Source organism: Pinus tabuliformis, chromosome 7 (genome assembly GCF_031772625.1).
Source record: "Pinus tabuliformis cultivar Carrire ecotype Pingquan chromosome 7, CPIR1, whole genome shotgun sequence".
Taxonomy (NCBI): Eukaryota; Viridiplantae; Streptophyta; class Pinopsida; order Pinales; family Pinaceae; genus Pinus; species Pinus tabuliformis.
In genome coordinates, this window is record NC_142293.1 from 1,609,986,725 (window position 1) to 1,609,996,455 (window position 9,731).

The 9,731-nt window shown below is 36.5% G+C and overlaps 1 pseudogene; it reads right to left on the reverse strand.

The window, feature by feature from the left end:
* Window positions 1-523: 523 nt before the first annotated feature.
* Window positions 524-2,155, reverse strand: LOC149254336 (7-deoxyloganetin glucosyltransferase pseudogene; annotated as a pseudogene).
* Window positions 2,156-9,731: the final 7,576 nt, after the last annotated feature.

Here is a 9,731-nt window from a genome sequence, read left to right on the forward strand (position 1 = left end):
TAAAAAATTTAATTTATTATCAAAACATTTAATAAATTTTATTATCATTTTGAGATATTTTGTAGATGAATACCCTATTACATAAAGTGGTTGCCAAATATGCTAGGTGCATAATTATAATTTACTGCAGCATTCAGTTTACAGAAGGAAATGAAGTGCCCATAGGCAATATCTAAATTTACCCGCCATGTTTTTTTGGGAAGTTAACTATGTTCCCCTTTTTGCGTACTTTATAGCCTCTTACATCTTAGTAAATGTTGCAATTAGACTAGTGTCGTCTAACAGTGCACAAGTATTTATTTGAGGGCGACTTAAACTCATACATGGAACCGCAGTATCCTTATTTTAGGTCGTCTATGTTTGTGCTTGAAACGAGGTTGGAAGATCAGGAAGCTACATCAGCAATGATGTAAAAATTTGTAGCTGCAGATGAGCTCAACAACCTGAATTTATAATTTATAGAAATTGCAGAACTATATGTAACATTAAAGATTAAATAGGCGCTCTCGACTTGCGTTGTTCTTTAAACGTCTGCTTCAACCATCCGGGCTTGCATTTGATGCATTCTTGTGAGGAATTATTTGGCGGAGTAACTTCTCTAAGTTGGTGTTAGAACAACCTCCTTCCTCGACCGCTCGCTTCGCAGTTTCCTTCCATTTTCTAGTTCTTCTCCTCATTTTGTCTCCTTCTTCACCTCCTATTAAATTCCTCACCAACGCCGCCACCTCTTCTCTTTTCACCGTTTGTTTTAATTGCAGTCCTACGCTCCACTCTTCACAAACGAATTTCGAATTTGTATGTTGCTCGGCATTGAAGGGCCAGCATATCATCGGCACTCCCGCGCTTATGCTTTCCAACGTGGAGTTCCACCCGCTATGAGTCAGAAACCCTCCCACAGAAGGGTGGGACAGTACTTTTATCTGAGGCACCCACCCAACCAACAAACCTCTATCCTTTGTTTCTTCAATGAACTCTTTGGGCAATATGGCAGATTCACCATGAGCTATATCTTCTCGGACAACCCACAGAAATTGTTGGTTGCTGGAAGCCAATCCCCATGCAAATTCCAGTAGTTGTTGATTAGACAAAACTGTAATGCTTCCCAAACAAACGTACATGACAGAGCATGGCTTCTGAGATTCCAACCATGTGAGACAGCTATTTTCTTCCTTCCACATACTCAATTCATCCGAGGATCCATCGTTATCTTTACAATGGAATGACTGAGAGAGCAGTAGAGGACCGATGGGATATACACGGAAGTTAAGTCTGAGTGCCTCTAAGACTGGGCCTTCCAGTTCTTCGAATGTGTTAACTATTACTGCGGCTGCTGATAATGTACCTTGGCCTTGAATCATACTATATTGAACAGCCAGATCCGAAATGTCTGTGACTAAGAGGAAGTTTGGAAGATCCCTCAGCCGCAGCGGGGGCATTCCCGGGATGCAAGTGATTCTCACTTCATCAAGATATTCCTCGGTGAGGCACCTTTCATCTGTCAAACATGAAAACTATTCTATCATAATAAAGCAGGATGCACCTGATCGCTTATGTGTGGGTGTAATTAACAAGAAAAGAAACAGGAAGATGTTAATATTTGTTGCTTACCTTTGAGAGGAAGATATCCCTTGTCTATGAGCAGAGGAATGGAAAAAAAGGACGTGAAACCGAACGCGCTGGTCGGCCAGAAAGCAACTCTGGGAACACCATATTCGTCCGCAACAACCTGCGTCTTTGATAGAAGTCCATCAGACACAATGAAGGAGACTCGAGGAACGTCGGGAAGACGTCGGAGTTTCTCCATCAACTTCCGTAAATGAATATGAGCGTGAATCTCCATCGAAATGAAGAGCTCCCCAAGATTTTGATTTTGACTACACCCGTGTTGGGCGGGCAGCCCGTCCGGCACAGTTTCGAATCTAATATTCATATGATTCTTATTTTGCATCATGGAATCTTCACGGGTCATAATTGCCCCAGACTCAGAAAGGCGCCTTTGGACAAATTCGGTAGTCACGAAAGTGATATAGAACCCACGGCTGGACAGAACATTGGCCAGGTTCATGAAAGGCTTTATGTGGCCCTGCAGCGGAAATGGAAATAATAGGGCATGAAGGGCACCATTATCAACTGAAACTGATTCCGATGCTTCCATGTTCTCAGTCATGAAGGGAAAGACAGTGAGAAGGATCTGAACTACTGAAGGAGCTCAGAGATGCGAAGAGGGATCTGAAGTCTGGAAGAAGAGCAGAGTTGTGGGGCTATTTATAGAGTTATTCCATGGCATTAGAGTTGCAGTTCCCACAATATTGTTGACACTTAGAAATGCGTATAAAATAATGTCGTAGGCACCTCACATCTGACGGCCGCAACCAATGGAAAAATCCAAAACTTCTGTTATATTATCACATCATGTTTGGAGCATATTATTATGTCACGTTTCCCGATTTATCACTTCATATTATATGAAGTTATGGTTTCCCGATTTATCACTTCATATTATATGATATTATGGTTCTTGATCTTCCATGACGAATGGTTGGACACTGCGGCGTCAACTGATGCCAACAGGAGATGGAAGGGATTTAAAAACGCAACCCTTCAATAAATTGCATGCAGTCACCGGTGAATATTATATTCGGGAGTAGCCCATACATTTATACATTTTATATACCTAGATGCCCGAATGAATTGATCTAAACCACAAGCAAACATAACTTTCTGATAATAAGCAAATTTAATAGCTGTAATCTAAATTTTGCTAGGTCTGTAATCTAAAACTCTGAAATTTAACAGTTGTAATCCAAATTTTGCATAAAAAAATTCTAAGTTTGTCCCACTAAGCTATGTTTATCCCATTATTCTGAAATTTAACAACTGGCAGAAATTTCCATTTTTATCCAAATTATGCGGAAATTTCCATTTTTATTCCAGCATTCTGAAATTTAACACCTGTAATCCAAATTGTGCAGAAATTTCCAGGTTCGTCGGACTACGGGATTTTTATCCCGGCAAAACAGTTGCGTTTTAAATTAAAATTTAGAATTAAAAAAAGATAAACAAGTTGATGCGGGATTGTTACACTTTGGCATTTACACCTAGACTTATAAGGACAACATCTCTCAAATATATAAATCATTTTTCCAAAAGAGGGATACTGAAGGCATTGTCCTTGCATGTGCCATGGCCGCTAAAAACAAAGTCAAATTATTATTTTTTATTAGCATGGTTTAAATAAATCATTTTTCCAAAACAAGGATACTGAAGGCCTCCTCGTTGCATGTGCCTTTTCCAGCTCAACGCAGTGACAAATTATTATGTTTTACGACTCTACAGGACAGCCAACGCACCGATACTGAAATGGCAGGAAATCGTGTTGAATGACATTTCAATTATAAACAAGAAATAAAATTGAATAGTGGCAACAGGGGAATATGGAATTCGTATATGCCTTGTCATAACGTAAATTGTTCAGAAGTTGTTATGTTTAATTAAATTCAAACTGTTTCACATTCACTCCACCATTTAGAAGTCTAAAATCAATGAGAAGTTGAAACTCTCGATTTCCATGGAAAATATGGTGGAAATTGTTTAGGTCTCATTGATACTCTCAATTTCCATGGAAAATATGGTGGAAATTGTTTATGTTGCATAAAGTTTATATTATTATCGGATTTAGTATTTAATTAATTAATTTAAAAAACAAATAATGTGGAAATTAATTCTATGTAGATTTTTATAAATTGGTGTTTTCTTTTCTCTTCTAAGGAAAAATCGCAATTTTATTCATTTTTAACAAAATATTGTAGATGCTAAAAAGCATATGTATAAAAACAAAGATCCTAGTGACCAAGATCAATAAAAACTCATCACATAGTTATCCTATTGTACTATTTCCTACCTTTTTTAATCCACTTTCCTCCAACCACTAGAGTTGGGCGTGGATGACACAATTATCGTTTGATTCTCTTTTACACTTATCCTATTGTACTCTTTTCTACCTTTTTTTAATCCACTTTCCTCCAACCACTAGAGTTGGGTGTGGATGACACAATTGTCATTTGATTCTCTTTTACACTTATGAGATTTCTTTGTCAGAATTTGAGCTTTTTGAAGTATGAGTTCGTTTGGTACAACTTGCTTCTTTTTCAGATGTAATCATCTCAATATTTTGTTGTTGTTCGACATGCATTGGAACTAATGCGGATTTATGCTCGGCCTCGACCTTCTGCGCAGATCCCTAGGATTTTTGTGCATTGGTGTTTGTGGTATTTTATGTGGTTTTTGCTTCTTCTATTTCTGCTTCGTGAGTTTCTGATAGCTTCCACCCTTTTGGATTTTGTGGTTGTCTCTCTTTTCTTTCTTTTTTAACTTGAGGACAAGCACTTTGAAGGTGATGAGTATGAAGACGTGTACGACAACAGAAGGTTGTACTCTCATAGTATTGGGGTTGAGACCATTGTTGATTGTTGTGAAATAGAAGGATGCGATTAGGTAATCCTTTACTAAAGTCTACCTCTATACAGATTCTGGCAAAGGTGAAAATTCCCTTTGAGACTCATTCTGCATTTATCTTTAAAAATTTCCCTAGAGAATTCCCAATTCCTACTAATACTTTGTAATGCCGAAAATGCAATGGTAGATGATGTAACCTTACCCAAGTAGGCATTTTGGAAACCACTATGGTATTTTCATCAAAACCTGGAAACCATGGTATCATGAATAGACCGACATTTCCACAAAACCATGGTCCCTCGTTTAATGCATAATCCTTATCGTTTGTTGTATCAAACTTGACAATGAAAAAACCTCTAGAACATAAATGGATATCACAGCTTTCTGTCCAATTATAATAAATCCAATGATGTAGTGCCTCCACTTTGGGCCATAAACCAATGAATCTACAGATAACTTCTCTAGTATGGAAATCATCAGCAATCTCATTTACCTCAGGGAAGTTGATTGTCAAAGCTGGCACCTGGGTCATCTACTCGACAATGTAGGAACCAGGGAGAGTGAGAGACTGGTCTAGTTGTTTTTGAGGCTCTGACTTCCCCTTGACTGCATCTTTGAACAAAATTGGGCCTTTTGAGCTAGGTCCAGAGCATCCTCCTAGAAGCCTCATATTAAGGATGATGGTTGAGTCGGGTCCAATTCCATAATCCTGCAGCTTGTATTCCTCTTGTAGAGCTTTCCCTGCATAATTCAGATTTTGTAGGTTGGCTAGGATACCCATCTTGTCTTGAAGATTTTGTTTAAGATTTTTATCCAATCCAAATTCCAGACTCTCATACAAAATGATTTCCCTCCCATTGTTCTGATAAATATTTGGATTAGGGCTCCTTCAGGTGGATCTAGTATTTGATCTTCAAGATCCAAACTTTTGTGAATCTATTGTAGCAGCTGCAAGCACCCTCCAAATTTTTTCCTTAGCTTCGTTTTGGAGCCTCCCTGCTGACCATCCTCAGCAACATGTCTTGCATCGTCAAGCACATAGGCTACACCTGTTTCACAGAGTCTTGTCAACCTATGCGTGCAAGTTTGTTACACCTCCTTCACAGCCTGCTTTTTAGACTTAGTGTCAGTTGCTAGTTGAGAAGCTCCCTCTGGTAATTGCGCAATTCTATGGGGGAACCAGCCTTCCCTCCATAAATTGCGCAAACCTAGCTGGGCTCTAAAATTGCACAACTCTTCCTGACAGTCTTCCTCTCAAAAAATGTGCAATTCATCCCAAGACAACTGTTCAACCCATAAATTGCACAATTCTGGGATACAGTCACCTACTGCTGCCAGAAATTGTACAATACCTTTAAGATAGCCAACTCAGCTGCTAGCAGGAATTGTGCAAATTAGTGAGGCAGCCCGTTGGGCTCAGAAATTGAGCAATGCAGTCAGACATGCTTCCTTGAGAAAATTACGCAGCCTGACCCAAGATAGTTGCTCAACCCAGAAATTGCACAATCCTGAGAGACAGTCACTTGTTCCTCTCCGAAATTGTGCAATACCTCTGGGACAGCTATCTCTACTCAGCCCAGAAACTACGCAAATCCCTCTCCGAGGCTCATAAACTGATGCACGTGACTTTAGGTTGACCGGTTCCCTTCGGAACCGAGAAAAACTTATTTGCATGCATGGACTTCTTTTCCCAAGGTAGCATGCAAAGGCATCCCTAAATTTAGGGATCTATTTTTAACAATTGGAGGTTACATGCAAAGATCATTTGAGAAACCTCCCGCCAAGTGTCGCTTTTGCTAGATTTGTGGCATGCGCGTCATAACCACAATTTTATCAAAACTTATGAATCAGACGTTGTAGAGCTCATTCCTCGCATCGATCTTGCAGCTCTAAAATCCCACATCGAATCTAGGATTCGTCGACACATTCAACTTAGCTGATTCGGGGTAAACCCGCTTTGCATGTCTCGGGCTGTGTTCTGTCGCTTTTTTTGTTTCGGCTTGTGTGAGTGTTGTCTCCTTGATTTCATTGAGTGGTTGTTGTCATTTCAATGTATGTTAGCTCGTAGAAGCATCGTTTTAGTTTTCGTTTGTATCTCACTGATGTCACGTGCATGACACTGTTTTTGCACCAACAGTTGTCGTTGTGGCAACTCGCTTCACACACATGCATGCTTTCCCATTTTCTAAATCCTACACTTGTTGTTTGCATGCATGATCATTCCCTCTTGTTTACACTCAATATCACCATGCATTCAGACTTCTCATGTTTTTAGTTGCCCGTCGGCAAGTCTTGGCTGCTTTGGCCGGGACCTTGTCCTGCCCGGTTAGCACTGCACATTTCTAAAAGCGAAGGCTCTGCCTTCCTTCCAAAAAATGCACAAGTCTGGCCCAGAACTGCCCTCCAGACTTGCATTGTGCAATTCTTGGAGGCAGTGTCCTGTTGGCCGCAGAAACTACGAAATGCAGTTTACTGGTTGCATGTCATTGCTGACTGAAATTGCGCATTGCACAGTTTCAATCCTCAACAAGCCAGGCTGGACTATGCATTACAGAGTTCTAACATTCAGTCAACCCCCTGACAGCGCAGACTATGCCTTGCATAGTTTTGGCAGTTAGTCTCCTAACCTCCCGACAGAAATTGTGCAACCTTCATGATCAATCACACATGTATGTTGCAAGTCAGTCCTCAAGTTTATTTTGGTTTTCGATTGACAAGTTTCTTGCCATGAGTGTTGCTATGTCTCCAAGCATCACAGGTGTTCGTATGTCTCTCAGCAGCATAAGTACAATGGCCTTCAAGAGAGCAGAGTCATAGGACACCGTTGAGAGCACAATAGGGGTTGCAACCAAGCAAGTGTGCCTACCTATGAAGACATCATGTTGTTAGTAGACAAGGACATCAAGGTGACATGGCAGCAGCATCACAACGAGCAGCACCATTAGCAGTAGTAGAAGGAAGCACACCCGCACGCAACGAGTGCAAGAGGAAGGTGGTTGACAACACAGAGGCGGAGCAAAGCAGCGAGTTCAATTGTGTATTGGCTTTGCTAAAAAGAGATTAACAAAAAATACTTAAATATCTTAAATTGTGTATTGGCTTTGCTAAAAAGAGATTAACAAAAAATACTTAAATATCTTAAATTGTGTACAGCGTTTTTGAAGAGAAGCAATATATTAAACCTTCTCAGATATGACATGAATTTTGATATACTTTTCCCTCGATCCCGACTCTGTGAGATGCACATTCGATTCAATGTCTTATTTCTACAATTTGTTTAAATAGAGTAAACGAACACTTATGGTTCTCCCTATGTGTAAAATGCAACAATTAGTTCATGTTGAGAAGGTATGCCATCCACTAAGAATGCCATTGCTCTGCACCTCTGGAATACTATAATTCTGCAATCCACAACGCATTGAAATTCTCTTCTTAAAACATCCGTTATGTCTATATTACTTTTGACATCCATTTGTTAGGATTATTAACTTATCAAAGAACAAACGAAATCATGTTGTATCAAATTACATTTATTAACTCTATCCTATATTTTCACATTTATTATAATTATTAAATTTTAATGTTGAATTAATTTTTTAGGTCTATATTATTTTTTGACATTCATTTGTTACGATTATTAATTTATCAAAGAACAAATGAAATCATGGTGTATAAAATTACATATATTAGTTTTATAATTAGTTCTATACTACTTTTTCACATTTATTATAATTATTAAATTATAATGCAGATTTAAAAGAAAATGTAATTTATTGTATTTGAATGCATAAATAGAATTATTTTTTAAAAAATTTGAACACTTTGAAATTTTACAAATTATATCATTCAAATTTATAATTTTAAAAAAACTCTGGCAAATTTGAATTAAAATTAAAAAAAAATCTATTAATTAAATTACACTTTAACAAATGACATTATAACATATGACTTTATAAACTTATAAAATATATTAAACATATTTTCTTCTTTATAAAAATTATTTACAATTATTTAAAATTATTTAATATACATGAAATTGTATTTTTACAACTATTTTGTAGTATTTTCCCCATTAAAAAAATATATCATTAATTATAAATATATATAATACTTATATATATGTAAATAGAATGTTAATGTTAAATTTCAAAAATTCATTTTCAAATTTTCTCAAGATTAATTATTTGGAATGTGTTCTCACTCTACATGGCATGCCTTCCTTTTAATCTCAAACTTAAACTCTTCAACTCCCATCTTAAATTATAAACTCCCGTCTTAAATTATAGGAAGTAGTTATGTTTATATGTCAAATAGCTATGGTTTAAAATAAATGTACCCTTCAAGATCGTTAAAGTTATATCTATAAAGTCAGATAAGGTAAGTTGAAAAGTTAAAATTAGTTAATTATATATAAAAAATAATGTTTAATTTATGATTGGTTTTATAAAAAGTTATAAAGTTATTAAATTAATTTTGTAATTTAAAAATATATATAAGAATAATAATAATAAATTTTTATATTAAATTAGTCAATTTTGAAAAAATAAAATATTCTTTTTACTTTTATAAATTATGCGATAAACTTTATTATAATATCTTAAAACTTTGTTATTAAAATTAAATCATCTCTATATCAAAACATATATATATATTATAGAAAATAAAAAAATTAATTTATTATAGAAGACATTTAATAAATTTTATTATCATTTTGAGATATTTTATAGATTAATACTCAATTACATAAGTGGTTGCCAAATATGCTATGTATATTACAGACTTACCATACTTACGAAACAAAAGAAAAAGACAAAACTATGTTCATATAATTATAATTTATTGCAGCATTCACTTTAACAAAGGAAATGAAGTGCGCATAGGCAATATCTAACTTTACCCGCCATGTTTTTTTGGAAACTTAACTATGTTCCCCTTTTTGCGGACTTTTTAGCCTCTCACATCTTAGTAAATGTTGCAATTAGCTTAGTGTCGTTTAATAGTGCACAAGGATTTATTTGAGCCTTGAGGGGGACTTAAAGTCATATATGGAACCCCAGTGTCCTTGTTTTAGCTCCTCTATGTTTGTGCTTGAAACGAGGTTGGAAGATCACGAAGCTATATCAGCAATGATGTAAAAATCTACGTGAAGAGGAGCTGGAACATTAGATATTGTAGCTGCAGATGAACTCAACAACCTGAATTTATAATTAATAGAAATTGCAGAAATATATGTAACATCAAAGATTAAAATAGGCGCTCTCGACTTGCGTTGTTCT